General features: G+C 43.1%; 1 pseudogene; it reads left to right on the top strand.

The window, feature by feature from the left end:
• The window catches only part of LOC139555890 (lactation elevated protein 1 homolog B-like), a 72,563-nt pseudogene that overhangs the window by 8,381 nt on the left and 47,232 nt on the right, over positions 1–16,950 (top strand).

The raw sequence follows: 16,950 nt of genomic DNA, 5'->3' as shown, positions 1-16,950 counted from the left end.
TGACATCTTCATCCCTGAAAATGTTTTCATCCTGGAGGAGACTGTACAGGAGGCAGAGGAGGTACATGCAAATCCATGTTATTTCTAAGGCTTTTGTTCATTTCAAGTACAGTATATGCAGTGATTCTTGAATATAACTACAGCCTAATAGATGCCTTCATTTGTTTCTACCAACAGGAAAGAACGGTTAGTACAGCATGACAAACTAACCACTGGGTGCCTGAGTGTTTCTATGCTGCAGTGGAGAAGAGGTCCACCGGAACCATCACTAAAGAGCTCGGGGCCCAGCTAGATTGCGCTCACAACCATCAGCATACAACCGAGTCCGGCCCCTAAACGCCACAGATGGACCTGACGGAGAGTGAGATCAGTGAAGACCAGAACTCACTGTATGAACCTGAGAGCTCAGAGCCACAATCATCACAGTGCGAGCCAAGACATACTATCAATCACTTTGGGGGAGCGGGCTGGTGTTCCGAAAATGGAGAAGGAGCAGGCCATTCAACAGCGAATTCAAAGATACACCAATCCATAAAGGGAATCAAAGTGGAATTGTCCACTGATTTGTTTACCCGTTTCAACTAATGTGCTACCTTGTCCTGGTCCTGCTGTTTCGACTCTCTCTCTCAACCTATGAATGCTCAGCTATGAAAAGTCAACTGACCTTTGCTCCTGAGGTGTTGTTCTGTTGCACCCTCTATAACCACAGTCGTTATTATTTTGAGGTAAAAAGGGCATTTGTAAAATACATTTGATTGATTGATTGTTTGCTGCGCTGGATGCTGTGTAATCACTAACTGTCTGAGTTGAGTGATGGGACATTTATATAGTATCTGTAACATATTTTGGTGTATTTTATCTGCATCTTAACTTCTTAAAGTGGCAATCAGCAGTAGAAACAATGACAAAGTCTCTCCCTACTCCTCTTTCGGTAAAAAGCTGAGGGATGGAGCTGGAGAATGTAAGCACTCTCAAATTCATAGACAGAGTTATAGATGCAAGAACTGACAATCTATGATATCAAAATTGTATTCCTGTTTCTATGATCTGTTTCCACTACCATGTACCCAGTTTGCTTTGGATAAAGACGTCTGCTAAATGTCATATGTTATTAAAATATACTTTGACTACTTTGCCAACTAGCTGCCCAGTGTAGTTACCATTTCTTTCCAATAGATGGCAGCCAAAGCTAGTTGAAGTCACTACTCTAGTGACAGGGACACAGGATTAGTGCGCGTTATAAACTGTAGGCTCTCCAAACAAAATCATAACAAAAGTTAGTCTGATACCAAAACTAAATCACAATGTATTTATAATGAGCACGTCCCATTATTGGTTAACCAAAAGGTAAATGTATTACCATCACGCAAAACAGAGCTAATGATAAATATCGTCATAGGGATACTGATATATGATGTAATATAACGATTATATACAGTTGAAGTCGGAAGTTTACATACACTTAGGTTGGAGTCATTAAAACTCGTTTTTCAACCGCTCTACGAATTTCTTGTTAACAAACTATAGTTTTGGCAAGTCGGTTAGGACATCTATTTCGTGCATGACACAAGTAATTGTTCCAACAATTGTTTACAGACAGATTATTTCACTTATAATTCACTGTATCACAATTCCAGTGGGTCAGAAGTGTACATACACTATGTTGACTGTGTCTTTAAACAGCTCGGAAAATTCCAGAACATGATGGCATGGCTTTAGAAGCTTCTGATAGGCTAATTGACATCATTTGAGTCAGTTGGAGGGGTACCAGTGGGTGTATTTCAAGGACTACCTTCAAACTCAGTGCCTCTTTGCTTGACATCATGGGAAAATCTAAAGAAATCAGCCAAGACCTCAGAAAAAAAATTGTAGACCTCCAAGTCTGGTTCATTCTTGGGAGCAATTTCCAAGGTACCACGTTCATCTGTACAAACAATAGTATGCAAGTATAAAAACCAGCCATCATACTACTCAAGAAGGAGACGCGTTCTGTCTCCTAGAGATGAACGTACTTTGGTGCGAAAAGTGCAAATCAATCCCAGAACAACAGCAAAGGACCCTGTGAAGATTCTGGAGGAAACAGGTACAAAATTATCTATATCCACATTAAAACGAGTCCTATATCGACATAACCTGAAAGGCTGCTCAGCAAGGAAGAAGCCACTGCTCCAAAACCGCCATAAAAAAGCCAGACTACGGTTTGCAACTGCACATAGGGACAAAGATTGTACTTTTTGGAGAAATGTCCTCTGGTCTGATGAAACAAAAATAGAACTGTTTGGCCATAATGACCATAATGACCATACTGACCAAGCATCATGTTGTGGGGGTGCTTTGCTGCAGGGGGGAAAGGTGCACTTCACAAAATAGATGGCATCATGAGGTAGGGAAATGATGTGGATACATTGAAGCAACATCTCAAGACATCAGTCAGAAGTTAAAGCTTGGTCACAAATGAATATTCCAATGGACAATGTCCCCAAGCACACTTCCAAAGTTGTGGCAAAATGGCTTAAGGACAACAAAGTTAAGGTATTGGAGTGGCCATGACAAAGCCCTGACCTCAATCCAATAGAAAATTTGTTGGCAGAACTGAAAAAGCAGGTGCGAGCAAGGAGGCCTACAAACCTGACTCAGTTACACCAGCTCTGTCAGGAGGAATGAGCCAAAATTCACCCAACTTATTGTGGGAAGCTTGTAGAAGGCTACCCGCAACGTTTGACCCAAGTTAAACAATTTAAAGGCAATGTACCCAAATACTAATTGAGTGTATGTAAACTTCTGACCCACTGGGAATGTGATGAAAGAAATAAAAGCTGAAATAAATAATACTCTACTATTATTCTGACATTTCACAATCTTAAAGTAAAGTGGTGATCCTAACTGACCGAAGACTGGGAATTTTTACTAGGATTTGTGAAAAACTGAGTTGAAATGTAATTGGCTAAGGTGTATGTAATCTTCCGACTTCATCTGTATACCCACTACTGATATTAACCTTAAACAATATATAATCTAGCAAAATGTTACCAATTATTTAACTGGCATATTGGTGCTGACCGGTCGAGTAACCTCTTCTACCAGGAAGTCCTTCATGAGGATTAGTGACACCTCCAATAAATACATTGCCATCCAGACAGACTGACAGGAACCTATGACTGGATGTAATACAGCCACCATCCACTGGGATTTTGTGCTGTACCGCCACCATCTCTCTACAACACACATGCCGACACTCTAGCTGAGGTGTTTCAGGCTGCATGTCTATGTTGTTACTGCTACTAGAACGAACTCTTTGATCTGGGGCAACGATCGGCTCGAACACGAATGGCTTCAGTAGGTTTATTGGCTCCCTAACTAACATTATTTCATTCTCTGTAATAAACTCATTCTCAGACTCGGAGCTACTCGGTAAATTCAGCCATTTTTGGGAGTTCCAAAATGTTATTTCCTGCCAGTGACGTAACAATGCCAATCGGGCGAATTACAGTTTGTTAGCTGCTTTTCTAAATCCTAGTATTTCCATTCTCCTTTGGTATTGACCCAATGTGTCGTGTTTTTGTAGTGGCAATCAATGGCACAGTGTTTTTATGAAGGATCCATCCCCATTGAAGTCAGATTGGCCCTCGTTGGACTGGTTGTCCTTTCTACTAGGCCTTGGTCAGTATTACCAGTTGTTCCAACCATTATAAAATTCCTCATTGATGTAAAAACAGGGTCTATAACTAAGAGCCCAACCTCCGACACTAATGTGTTGACGTGTACTCTTGCACGTGAGCTAATCTACACTCCAGGGCCGGTGCAGGATGAGAGCGTGCCAGGTGAAAATGGGTGGCTGAACTCAGAGCAGAGGGCTGCCGGCCTTCGTTGGCCTTCTCCACTCTGCCTTAACATTACAACATGGCCGCGGCCACCGTCGACAATTACCTACACTGCCCGCGGTGCCAGAGAGCAGCTTGGGAAGTCAGCGAGAAGTCACACACTGTCTTCCAGCATTTCACCCCAGTGGAGGACTGGACTTGGAGGAAAGGAGGGAGGGAGGGAAAGGGGAGAGAGAGAGGGAGAGCAGAGGACAGGATGAGGAGGGAAGGAGATGACCGAAAAGTGAGATGGGAGGGTGGAGGAAACGGAGGGAGGGATGTTTTTTTCACCATTGTCCTGAGATATGACAGTCTGGTGCTTCATGAAGGGCAGTTGACACTGACTAATGTAGCTGCTGAATTGCAGACTAAATTAAATCCGCTCCAAAACCATTTTCAGGTCAAAAGGAACTTTATTTATCTATGAGGTAGTTTACTGAGGACAACAAAATCAATTTTTTCATAACAACCTAGTACCAAACAGGGACATCGTGACAAATGAATGGTGGGCTGATGACTGTGATTGTTAGATAAAATCCTGACAATTCAGGAATGACTGAAAACTGCCACCGTCACACCACTTCAACATAGTATCACAATTAGCCAGTTCAACCCAGTGAGTTTGTTGAAGTCCACTAGACCTCATATGAACCTCTCTCTACAGTCCAAACCCTGTTATGTCTGACACATCCCCCAATTGTTCTGCTGATGCTTTTCTTCATGGGAAACCTGTCTTGTTTTGTTGATTAGATGTCCTTTGTCTTGCTCAGCTGCAGTAGGCTAGTTGTCGAGAGAACTGGAATCCATACTTTAGTAGTCAGTGGCTTGATGCCCTGACTCATTATGGATTAAAACAATGATATGTTAATGAATAGTCTATGTTACATAGGCCTATACTTATTAATGTAATTTGATTAAACAATAATTCATTCATTCATATATTCAGTGATCCCCTTTCTCGAATTGACCCTTCTCATTCAAAATCTTTTTTTTAACAAGAGGAGCCCCCACCAGAGGGTTCTATATCCATGGTGATACTGGTAAGATACATTATTACACATTATCTGCAAGTTATAACACATTATACAATGGGTGGGTCTAATCCTGAATGCTGATTGGTTAAAGCCGCATTCTAGCCATTGTCTATTCCACAAATTACCACTGGCTAAATCTATGATGTTAAAATGCCTATTTTCTCTGTTCCATTTGACTGCGCAATCATCAGCTACAGCCAGGCAATTTATAAACTTGATCTCCACTATAAAAAGCATCTAGACATTATCTCACATTTCTTTTAGACTAACATTTACTTTTCAACAGCGGAGATTTGTATAAACATTGCTGTCTGTCTCCAACATTTGCCACATTGTTTCAATATTCAAATTCTATCTCCAGCTGTCCAATAGTAATGAACGTGTCGGGAGTCGGGATGAGACAGACAGGCAGGCAGCTTTTTTCAGCCAGTCGAAATCATGAATCAGCATCATGTTTATGGATATATACAAAGAAATATCAATACAAAACAGGTAAAACTAAATTAAATGCAGCTAGTTTACTGTATTTCCAGTTTCAATTTGAAGTCATTGTGTTAGCTGTGTTCTTAGCTAGCTCCTCTGAGCAATAGTGTCCTGACGAGAGAGCACATTTTCTATGCCAGGCGAAATCCTGCCTCATTAGCTCATTGTTATGGATGCATCCAAATAAATGTCACTAGAAAACAGCTTAAACAAACTCAAATGTAGCTACTTTGCTGTTATTCTGGCTGCACTGTTTAAAGTGACAGTAAGTTAGCCGTAGTTGGCTAGCTAGTGTTGATAAAACGTTTACTGGAGACAGGAGATCAAGTTGAGACATAAGACGAGGTGGATAATTGTATAATAAGGCAGTTTATTCACAGGTAATGATATCTTTGAAATCGTGCAGCACGGCCCCTTCTGTCTGACTCGTATGGAATCGTCGGAAAAGAGACCTCTAAGCAGTTTGTGCTGGTTATATATGCAACAAGTAAAGTAGGTTGATCTTGTAGTCTGGCCTTCCGATTGGTCGATCTGGGTCGTGGGTAGTCCTGTCCGGGCCTGATGTCGACGTTCCATTGGCTCTTCACACAGTTCTTTGTCTTAGAATCTCATCCTCGAGCAGAATGTATGTGCGCTTGTTTTAACAGGGGCCTGTTCATGGGGGAGGGGAGTGTGTGTGGGTCTGTGGTTATTATAAGGGTACAAAGAGTGGGGGTATAGTGGGGGATGGGTGCATGTTGTGTCAAGTATAGCTAGTGTTGAGAAGTTGTTAAAACAAGTTACCAGTATCTATTTCAATTCCTTACAAATCCCCCTCTTCACGTCTTATAGACGTGAATAAACTAGTTAAAATTTGTCAGAAGACAAATTTTTGATTCCCCCTCTTCACGTCTCACAAGAGACGTGACATAAAAGTAAGAAAGACAAAGCTATGGGATAAAATTTGTCAGAAGACAAATTTTTAATTCCCCCTCTTCACGTCTCACAAGAGACGTGACATAAAAGTAAAAAAGACAAAGCTATGGGATAAAATTTGTCAGAAGACAAATTTTTAATTCCCCCTCTTCACGTCTCACAAGAGACGTGACATAAAAGTAAAAAAAGACAAAGCTATGGGATAAAATTTGTCAGAAGACAAATTTTTTATTCCCCCTCTTCACGTCTCACAAGAGACGTGACATAAAAGTTTCTTAGTCCTCAAATAGATAGACAGGTCCAGCTTCCCCATCATCAAGCAATGGGAACATTTGGGCCCTTTCCTGATTAGGGTCTATGGCGGCAGTGATAACACGGCTAACAAGCGTGCGCGCACATGGAATGCAACAGCATCCACAAAGTACAAGAATGCCCGCAAAAACGGAAATAGATACTAGGATAGAGGAAACCAGCGTCTTATATTTACCAAAAGCATCCATCCATGAGTCCCACATAGAAGTGTCCACTCCAGAATGCTGTTTCATCTTACCATTAAGGGTACGAAGTCCCTCCAATGCTACAGTCAGACTCCCATCCGTAGCTGTGTTGTTGGGAATGAAAGTACAACACTGTTCACCAAACATGGCACAAACCCCCCCCCCGTTCTGCCAATAACATATCAACCGCGATTCTATTTTGAAATGCCATCAGGGATGTAGCTGCCAATTGTCCATGGACCGCCTCAAAGCCTTGTTGAGTCCAAAATCACACATTATTAACCAAAAAACGAGAAAATGTTAAACCCTCAGGTCCATCCCTCTATACAACCTGTACCAGGTGGGCTCGTCGCCACCCGGGAACTTCAAACCTTCACAACAGGGAGGACAAACATCACTTTTTATTCATTCGACAACCTCTACTACAGCAAACCAAGGGTCCTCCTCTGTCAGGCCCACTCTCCTGCGAAAGCTTGATTCCGTATCAGCCTCCTTGCCACATCTGTAACAGACTTCTTCAAACAAGGTATGATACAGGCAGCACAGCACATGAGCATAAGAAAAACAACAACTAGAGTCAGAAATCCAGTAACCATCATTGTAGTGTACTTACCAAACCAACCACCCAGTCAGGGAACAGTCCACTCTCCTCCACACCTGCAAGACCCTTCATCTCCACTGATAACTTTGCCAACCCACTCAGAGCTTTTGAAATGCTCCCATCCGGACTAGTATTGTTAGGAACAAACGTGCAACACTGTTCTCCAATCATTTTACATACACCTCCCTGGTTGGCCAGTATCATGTCCAGTTCTAGTCTATTTTGTCTACTGGTTTGAGAGGTAGCATCCAATTGTTCAGCCATCCCCGTAAGTGCTGTGTGGGTGTAGTTTAACAAATCATTGTTGATTATAGTAGATATAATTGATTCAGGCATTCTGCTTAGCATCAACAATAGCTGGGCCAAAAATGGGCAATAAATGCCACAGGCCATCATTCCTGTTTGATGTCTGGTATTCGTGGGGGACCCCTATTGGGACCCCAACAGGTTGGTGTGCATGTTATCTGTACCCTCGGACCAAGGAGCGTCACGGTTCTGCCGTCTCCTGGGTTGGTACCGAGTCTCTGTGTCATGTGCAGCTCCCAGAAGTTGGTTAGCTATAACCTCAATAATAGGCAATGGTGGTATCAGACTGGCCAAAGCACATGTGCAACGACAATTTCCTTTCAAAATGGGGTCAACCGCCTGGCAGGTCCACACATCCACCATACATCAGCAACACCTCTAGTTAATAGTGGCATTAGTGATGCAGGTAGTAGTAGGGAGCCTCCCATAGTCTATACCCCTACCTGTACCAGTGATACAGCTGTAATATCCCTCATATGCCTTAACTCCCCACGGTACCTTCTGGGGAGGGACTTCTGGGAACACAAGACTCAGAGTTTTACACAGGGTTGAATTTGGCTTAAACTTTCCAATATACACATCCAACCTTCCCCATTACTTAGGGCAAATGGGTGAGCAGCCAGAATAGGTCTGGCATGTCCACATACGACACAGTCCTTTCTATTAAGTGTTTTGTAGGCCAACCACATATTCTCCCTTTCCTCATAACCAGTTTCAGTCCCCAATGGGTCACTATCTGAGATGTCTTTTACATTTATTACCTGTACCGGATTGGAGAGCTTAGGTGGTGGCGTGGGACTTGGTCTTGAAGTGGTGGAGGAGGCCGGCTGAACCCTGGTCCGTTGGAACTGGCAGTACTGTGATGGTAACATCCCCATCGTATCCTAATCAGGCAGCTCAGGACTACAAGCAGTCCTGTAAAAACCCCACCCTCTCTCAGAGAACACATCATCAGCCAGAGATCAAGCAACACTTTCACTTCTATGAACGTACACAGTGTTGAGAGGTCGGGGTCAGGGAGTCTTCATTAAGGAGTTGATCCCCGAGCTCTATTAGCAACGGTTCTTCTCCTTAACTCTGTGATCATTCGGCAGTGTCAGTGTGTCTCACCCTCCAAGTGCGATATGCCCCCAGGTCGAGTGAATCACCTTCTCCTTTAATTCACCTGTAACGCATAACATCCTGGACATACAAGTTTGGCTAACAAACAGTTTCTCATTTGTTCTATCTGATTATATATTTAACTTCTATACCCATTTTTTAGCTAGTAATTTTTAATTTTAAATTAGTTTATCTTGTTATGGCTGCAGGGGGCGTATTGAAAAACTGGAAAATATGTGCCAATTTTCAAACGGCCTCTTAATCAATTTTTGCTCTTACAATATGCATATTATTATTACTATTGGATAGAAAACAGTCTCTAGTTTCTAAAACCGTTTTAATTATTTCTCTAAGTGGAACAGAACTATTTTTACAGCCCATTTCCTATCCGGAAGTGAGATTTCCAAAATCGATGTCGCTCTTCAAGACCTTGTCTATAAAAGGGCATGTCACTTAGGACTGTAGAAACACGTCATACGCCTTCCTCTGGGTGTCATGCGGAAGTGAGAGCAGAAATGACTTGATTATCTCGTCCTGGGATTGAACACAACCTCTTGGAGTGAGACTTGCGCACTTTATTTTTTTTTCTGGGCGCGAAGTAGGACCTGGACTCGGCTCCTGGAAAACACTCGTTAAAGGTGAATATGATCTCTGGCTTCGATTTTATTTGATACATGTCACAATATCATCCTAAAGTATGTTTTTTCAATATAGTTTCATTATATTATTGAAATTTATTCTGGACTTTAGACGTGATGCGACGCAATAATTTTGTCAAGATGGAGAGGTTAGCGCCGCACTGCCAGTGTGCTTGCTAATTCAAGAGGAAAATCGTTCGTTCTGGATCGAAATAAAGACGTTTCTGAACAAAGGACCCCTTGGAGAACATTCTGATGGAAGATCAACAAAGATAAGGACCCAATTTGGGATGCTTTTTCATATATCTGTCGAACTGTGCTATGCTACCGTTTGACTAGAATCAATGCTGCTGTGTGCTAGCTATTGTAGTAAGCTAATATAACGATATATTGTGTTTTCGCTGTAAAACACTTAAAAAATCTGAAATATTGGCTCTATTCACAAGATCTTTGTCTTTCATTAGCTATCCACCATATATTTTTCTGAAATGTTTTCTGATGTGTAATTAGTAGTTGACGTTGGTGTCTGTATTTTCTCTGGCTACTCCCGTGCGATTTCTGACTGTAGCTATGATGGTAGCAGTAATGTAAAACTGATTTATAGCTAAAATATGCACATTTTTTGAACAAAACATAGATTTATTGTGTAACATGTTATAGGACTGTCATCTGAGGTAGTTTTTTCTAGGTTATTTAGGTTGGTTCTAGGTTAGATAGGTTGGCTTGTGCATGCTACTTGCATCCTACTTGTGCTGTGAAAAATGTCTGTCCTCTTTTTTATTTGGTGGTGAGCTAACATAAATATATGTGGTGTTTTCTCTGTAAAACATTTAAAAAATCGGACATGTTGGCTGGATTGACAAGATGTTTATCTTTCAAATGCTGTATTGGACTTGTTAATGTGTGAAAGTTAAATATTTAAAAAAAATAGATTTTGAATTTCGCGCCCTGCACTTGAGCTGGATGTTGTCATAGGTGTACCGGCGTCGGGCTGCAGCCATAACAGGTTATTATCCAATAGGCCCCAATCCTATCCTAGACCACAATGTACCCCTCTCCCGTTTGATACCTGGCCCTGGCCAGGTATCAACCTTACCTACTCTTAATATTGACTTAGGTAAGATTAGTAAAATATTCTTATATTTTAAATGCTTATGTATTTTCCTGCCCTATAGGCTTAAAATATATCCTGTTCACACCTCAATGTATCATATCTTCCCCCATTTATTATCGATGACAAATGGGATTTTTTCTGTTGTATTACCAAATCAATAACAGCCCATTCAAAACCGTCATAGCCAATGTTTAAAAACAGAAACCTGACTCCTCTGTGGTTAAAACTGCAATTATGGTCAAGAGTTATAAACTCTATTATAATCAATTTACCTCAAATTAGTATTCCAAATGACCACAATTTCATTATCCTCACTACATTCCCCCGTGGGTGATCAAACCACATGAAAATGCAATGAAGATAGGTCAAAAGGTTACATCACCTCCTTACATTCGTGTTCCATACTATATCTAGACATACTAAAATAACCCTTTATCTTAAAAAATCCCTTGTCTAAATAAAACTCAGAAAATAATCCTCCTAATATACAGTGGGGAGAACAAGTATTTGATACACTGCCGATTTTGCAGGTTTTCCTACTTACAAAGCATGTAGAGGTCTGTAATTATTATCATAGGTACACTTCAACTATGAGAGACGGAATCTAAAACAAAAATCCAGAAAATCACATTGTATGATTTTTAAGTAATTAATTTGCATTTTATTGCATGACATAAGTATTTGATACATCAGAAAAGCAGAACTTAATATTTGGTACAGAAACCTTTGTTTGCAATTACAGAGATCATACGTTTCCTGTAGTTCTTGACTAGGTTTGCACACACTGCAGCAGGGATTTTGGCCCACTCCTCCCTACAGATCTTCTCCAGATCCTTCAGGTTTCGGGGCTGTCGCTGGGCAATACGGACTTTCAGCTCCCTCCAAAGATTTTCTATTGGGTTCAGGTCTGGAGACTGGCTAGGCCACTCCAGGACCTTGAGATGCTTCTTACGGAGCCACTCCTTAGTTGCCATGGCTGTGTGCTTCGTGTCGTTGTCATGCTGGAAGACCCAGCCACGACCCATCTTCAATGCTCTTACTGAGGGAAGGAGGTTGTTGGCCAAGATCTCGCGATACATGGCCCCATCCATCCTCCCCTCAATACGGTGCAGTCGTCCTGTCCCCTTAGCAGAAAAGCATCCCCAAAGAATGATGTTTCCACCTCCATGCTTCACGGTTGGGATGGTGTTCTTGGGGTTGTACTCATACTTCTTCTTCCTCCAAACACGGCGAGTGGAGTTAGACCAAAAAGCTATATTTTTGTCTCATCAGACCACATGACCTTCTCCCATTCCTCCTCTGGATCATCCAGATGGTCATTGGCAAACTTCAGACAGGCCTGGACATGCACTGGTTTAAGCAGGGGGACCTTGCGTGCGCTGCAGGATTTTAATCCATGACGGCGTAGTGTGTTACTAATGGTTTTCTTTGAGACTGTGGTCCCAGCTCTCTTCAGGTCATTGACCAGGTCCTGCCGTGTAGTTCTGGGCTGATCCCTCACCTTCCTCATGATCATTGATGCCCCACGAGGTGAAATCTTGCATGGAGCCCCAGACCGAGGGTGATTGACCGTCATCTTGAACTTCTTCCATTTTCTAATAATTGCGCCAACAGTTGTTTCCTTCTCACCAAGCTGCTTGCCTATTGTCCTGTAGCCCATCCCAGCCTTGTGCAGGTCTACAATTTTATCACTGATGTCCTTACACAGCTCTCTGGTCTTGGCCATTGTGGAGAGGTTGGAATCTGTTTGATTGTGTGTGGACAGGTGTCTTTTATACAGGTAACGAGTTCAAACAGGTGCAGTTAATGCAGGTAATGAGTGGAGAACAGGAGGGCTTCTTAAAGAAAAACTAACAGGTCTGTGAGAGACGGAATTCTTACTGGTTGGTAGGTGATCAAATACTTATGTCATGCAATAAAATGCAAATTAATTATTTAAAAATCATATAATGTGATTTTCTGGATTTTTGTTTTAGATTCCGTCTCTCACAGTTGAAGTGTACCTATGATAAAAATTACAGACCTCTACATGCTTTGTAAGTAGGAAAACCTGCAAAATCGGCAGTGTATCAAATACTTGTTCTCCCCACTGTATATATAAGTGTACTCCTTTAAGATATCTTATCTCTGGGAACACGGAAACCCTTAACCTAAATGTTTACTACAAAAACAAAATTATGTCACCAGCATTCAACCAGGCTCCCCGTTGGCTGGGAGACCGTTGAGTGCTGCAATACTGCCATCTTCTGTCCATTCTCTGCACAGCTCTCCACCCGCTCTTATTCAACCTTCTCAATTTGAGCCATATTAGTTTCTTATTTTAACTGTTGTTTTATAATTTTTGATTTTTTGATTTTTAAAAAATCTGTTATTACCTAGTTAGACTAGAGTGTCCGTAACATACATCCATGGGGATCCGGTTATAGTTATTCTATTAACCATGTGAAAGTGCCCAGGGACACCCCAAATATCAGTAGGAATATCACAAATAAGGGGCCAGATATCCCTAGCCTTGCCCAGGGAGGGAGAAATGTCCCTCTAACTGGGCGAGGTTCCTTTTTCAGGGGAGGCGGAGTTTGATGCCGCATCCCCTGAGTCAGGAATGTCTTCATTTGGAATCGAATTTAAGCTGTTTAAATCAGCTCTGACTTCTGTCAGTGTTCTAGAAGGGATTGGGGCTGGAGTGCAATGTGTGAGGTGGTGCCAAGGTGCGCCTGATTTACCTTTGACCTGGACTGAGTGTGAAGTAACCTCCCTCACTTCGTACGGTCCAGTCCACCTGGGTTCTAGCCACTTTCTCTTGTGGACTTTAACCCCACCCAGTCACCAATTTTTTACCTTCAGTGGTGGCGGATCTCCCGTCAGCTCCCCCTCTTGGACCTTGTGAATCTGTGTGGAGAGAGCTGCAGAAAGTTCCGTCAATTTTCTCACATAATCAGACATTACAATTTATTGTACATCAAGGGCGGCCATATGACCTCCCTCCCTTGGTGGACCAGGCATGACTCTTCCAGCCATTATCTCATGAGGAGAGAGATGGGTGCCTGCACCTGGAGAGGCTCTCATGGCCATCAACTCCAGGGGCAGGGCTTCAACCCAAATCAACTTCAAACCTGCACATACATTTGATTGGCGCGTTTCACGAGGCTTTTGAGATTGTGGCCTGTACACTAACCCAAACTTGTGCACAATACCCAATCTTTCCTCCACCTGTCTCAGGTGTTGGTTACTGAAATGGGACCCGTTTGTCGGTTCGGATTTGCCTTGGAACTACATACCTTGGTATGAGTTCAGTCTGCAGCCACTTAATGACTGACCTGGCATCCTCACGTGCTGTTGGTATTTCCTCGACCCATTTGGAAAACCTGTCTACCATTACCAAAAGGTACCTTTTCCCATTTGTCACATTGTCTAGCCCCATGTCAGTGTAATCTATGCTGATGTCCTGAAAACAAGCGTTAGGGACTGGGTATGAACCCATGGGCGTTTGATATGGTTTCTTTGGATTGTGGCTACCACAAATGCCGCATTCATCACAGAATAAATCTGTCATGTCTTTCATGTGTGGGTGCCACCAGATGTGGGACACCTTCTGTAAAGTCTTTAGTTTGCCTTCGTGTGTGGGCCCATGAGCTTCTCGTATTAGTTCTGGACATAGGTTTGCTGGTGCCACTAGTCTGCCATCATGGCATCTCCACAGTTCATCAGGTCCCTTGGTGGCCCCTTTCTGTCCCCATACTGAGTGTTCATAGGGTCCTGCTGTGAACTGGAGTTCTTTTATGTGTTGCTTTGTGAGCTCAGTCCGAGCTGGTTGGATCTGTAGTACCATTTGTCTCGGGGTGTATCCGCCAGCTTTCTTGGCTGCTTTATCAGCTGCATCATTTCCCTCGCTGACTCTGTTTTTCAGTTGTTGGTGTCCTTTACACTTCATGATGGCCACCTTCTCAGGAAGTGAGACCGATTTAATCAGTTTTTCCATCTGTGTCTTGTGTTTGATTGGAAGGTTTCCTGTGGTGGTGAAGTTGCGTCTCAGCCATTGTGATCCATTCGTATGGACTGCTCCATGAGCATAAGCTGAGTCGATGTAGATGTTCACAGTCTTCCCTTCAGCTCTTTCCAGTGCTTGTGTCAAACCTATGATTTCAGCTAATTGGGCTGATGCAGGTTGTGGGATGGTAGCAGATTCCAAAGTCACGTGTGATCCATCCGGAAGCTGCTGCACCACTGCGTATGCTGCTATGTTCCATTCTTCTCCTCTGTAACAGCATCCATCTGTGTACAACCATAGGTCAGGGTTGGTGAGTGGTTCGTTCCCCAGGTCAGATCTCAGTTTCAGTTCTTGTGCAGCTCTTTCTGTACAGGAGTTGGGTAGACCTTCTTCAGCATTGAGTGCGTCTGCCATGTTTTTGTCAGTGTTGACAAAAGTGATGTGTGATTGTGTGCATTTATTCTGGATTTTTGTTTTTCTTTCAGCGCTGAACGTGAATTCTTTGCTCATCAGATATGCTGCAACCCCATGGTGGGTGTGGATTTCCAATGGATGGCACATTACCAGGTGGGCTGTTTTTTCAATAGCTTTTGCCACTGCAGCCACATACCTGGAGCATGTGGTTTGTCCCACTTCAATGTGGTCCAGTTTGGAGGAGTGATACATCAACACTCTTCTCTCCCCCTCTTTTTCTGGAAAAGGATGGATGATGTAAATCCTTCTTTTTCAGAAACATCCAGATGGAACTGGTTTTTGTAGTCAGGTGCTGTTAAGGCTGCTGCCACTGAGAGATCTGTTTTCAAGAGTGCAAAAGCCTTTGATGCTTCAGTAGTCCAGGTCAATGATGAGTGTAGGTTAGTGGTGGGCAGCTTCAGGGCCATGGGGCATATTCGTCAGACATGCCCTGGAAGGGAGGAGGTGGCTGCTGATTTGGGTCTGGATTCGGGTGGTTGTATGCGGGTTGAAGGGCCTCACGTGGTTGGTACATCATTGGTCGGACTCCTCCCCTCGATCTCGGGGCGTATCCTCGTCCCCTATTCGCCATCCACTGGTTTTGGGCCGCTGTCACTGGGTATGGACACTGACGAGCCATATGTCCTGTCTGCTTACAATTGTAACAGCTCCCCCAGGGTCCAATGTTCCTTGGTTGTTGTCCCCATTTAGACGGATAGCCTGGTTGTGGTGTGTAATCTCGCTCCACCTCCTCTTCATCTTGTCCTAATCTGTTCTCACCTTCATCATCCTTGCTGTGGTTTCCTCTTAATGAGGCCCCAGAGGAGCATTGTCCTGGTGGCGACCATGACCCTTCAGTGACTATTTGACTACCCCCCCGTGTTCTGCTTCTAAACCAGTCTGGGTTTGGAGTGGAAGAAAACTGAATCAGCTCTCTGTCTTCTCTCTTCAAAGGGCCTGGTTGAGACCCACCACCCCGTCCTGGTGGGTAGGTTGGTAGAGACCCACCATGTCCCTGTAGTGAGGCGGGGTTCGAACCCCCCCCACGTCCCTGTGTGTACGCTCTATCCCTTTCCTCCCTTTCTCGATGATCAGGCCTCTCTTCACACACGAGTTGCCCTTCTTGGATCCCCAAAGTCATGCTACCTTTTAGGTTTCCTTCATGCACCACAAACACCGGTGCCTGTACCACAGCAGGGGTCAGAAAAGGGTTTTGAGGGAGGTGGGTAAATGGATTTTGAAAATAGGGAGGTGGTGTTATTTTCTCTCCCTGTGGCAGTTCTGGGTATAGATGGGTTGGGGCCGATGGGGCGGCTGTGGTGGTAGGTGGGGCGTCATTATTGTTGGACATGCCCTCTTTGGTGTCAGTTGGGGCTCCAGTGACCACCCCCATCATGTCAGGTTTTCTGTATGGGAGTGCCCTTCTGATTTCTTTCGATTAATTAAATACTTTGCCAAAGTATTTCGGCAATATCCTTTTGGAACAATATGTTAGTAAATTCAAGCGTTTCTAGAATAATTATCAAATGATTTCTAGTCCTTAAGGCAAAACCAACAGCACAAGAGGGAAGAATCAAGTCAACTTTCAGCGCAATAGAGGGAAAAATCAAGTCGACTTTCAGCGCAATCGCTTCACAACGGCCTAAACTTTTTGACTCAGCGGTCACTTTTAACACAGCCTTACTGTAGAATACCAGTAGTTAACAATCAGTCTCGTGAAACGGTCAAGCAGTTACATTAATTTGGAGAGTTCAGGTTTAATTCCTATACTCCTAGTCCAAGCTTAGATTTATCTCCGATGCTCCCAGTGGGGTGCCTTTTCCACTAGCCCCAGATTACTAATGCGACTTGAATCCCGAAATGTCAAGCTTAGTTTTCTCACCGATGCGCCTAATGGGGTGCCATTTCCACTAGTCTCAGATTACTAATACGACTTGAACAGATTACATTACATTTCAAC

Source organism: Salvelinus alpinus, chromosome 27, assembly GCF_045679555.1.
Source record: "Salvelinus alpinus chromosome 27, SLU_Salpinus.1, whole genome shotgun sequence".
Taxonomy (NCBI): Eukaryota; Metazoa; Chordata; class Actinopteri; order Salmoniformes; family Salmonidae; genus Salvelinus; species Salvelinus alpinus.
This window is presented reverse-complemented; position numbering and strand designations above follow the sequence as displayed.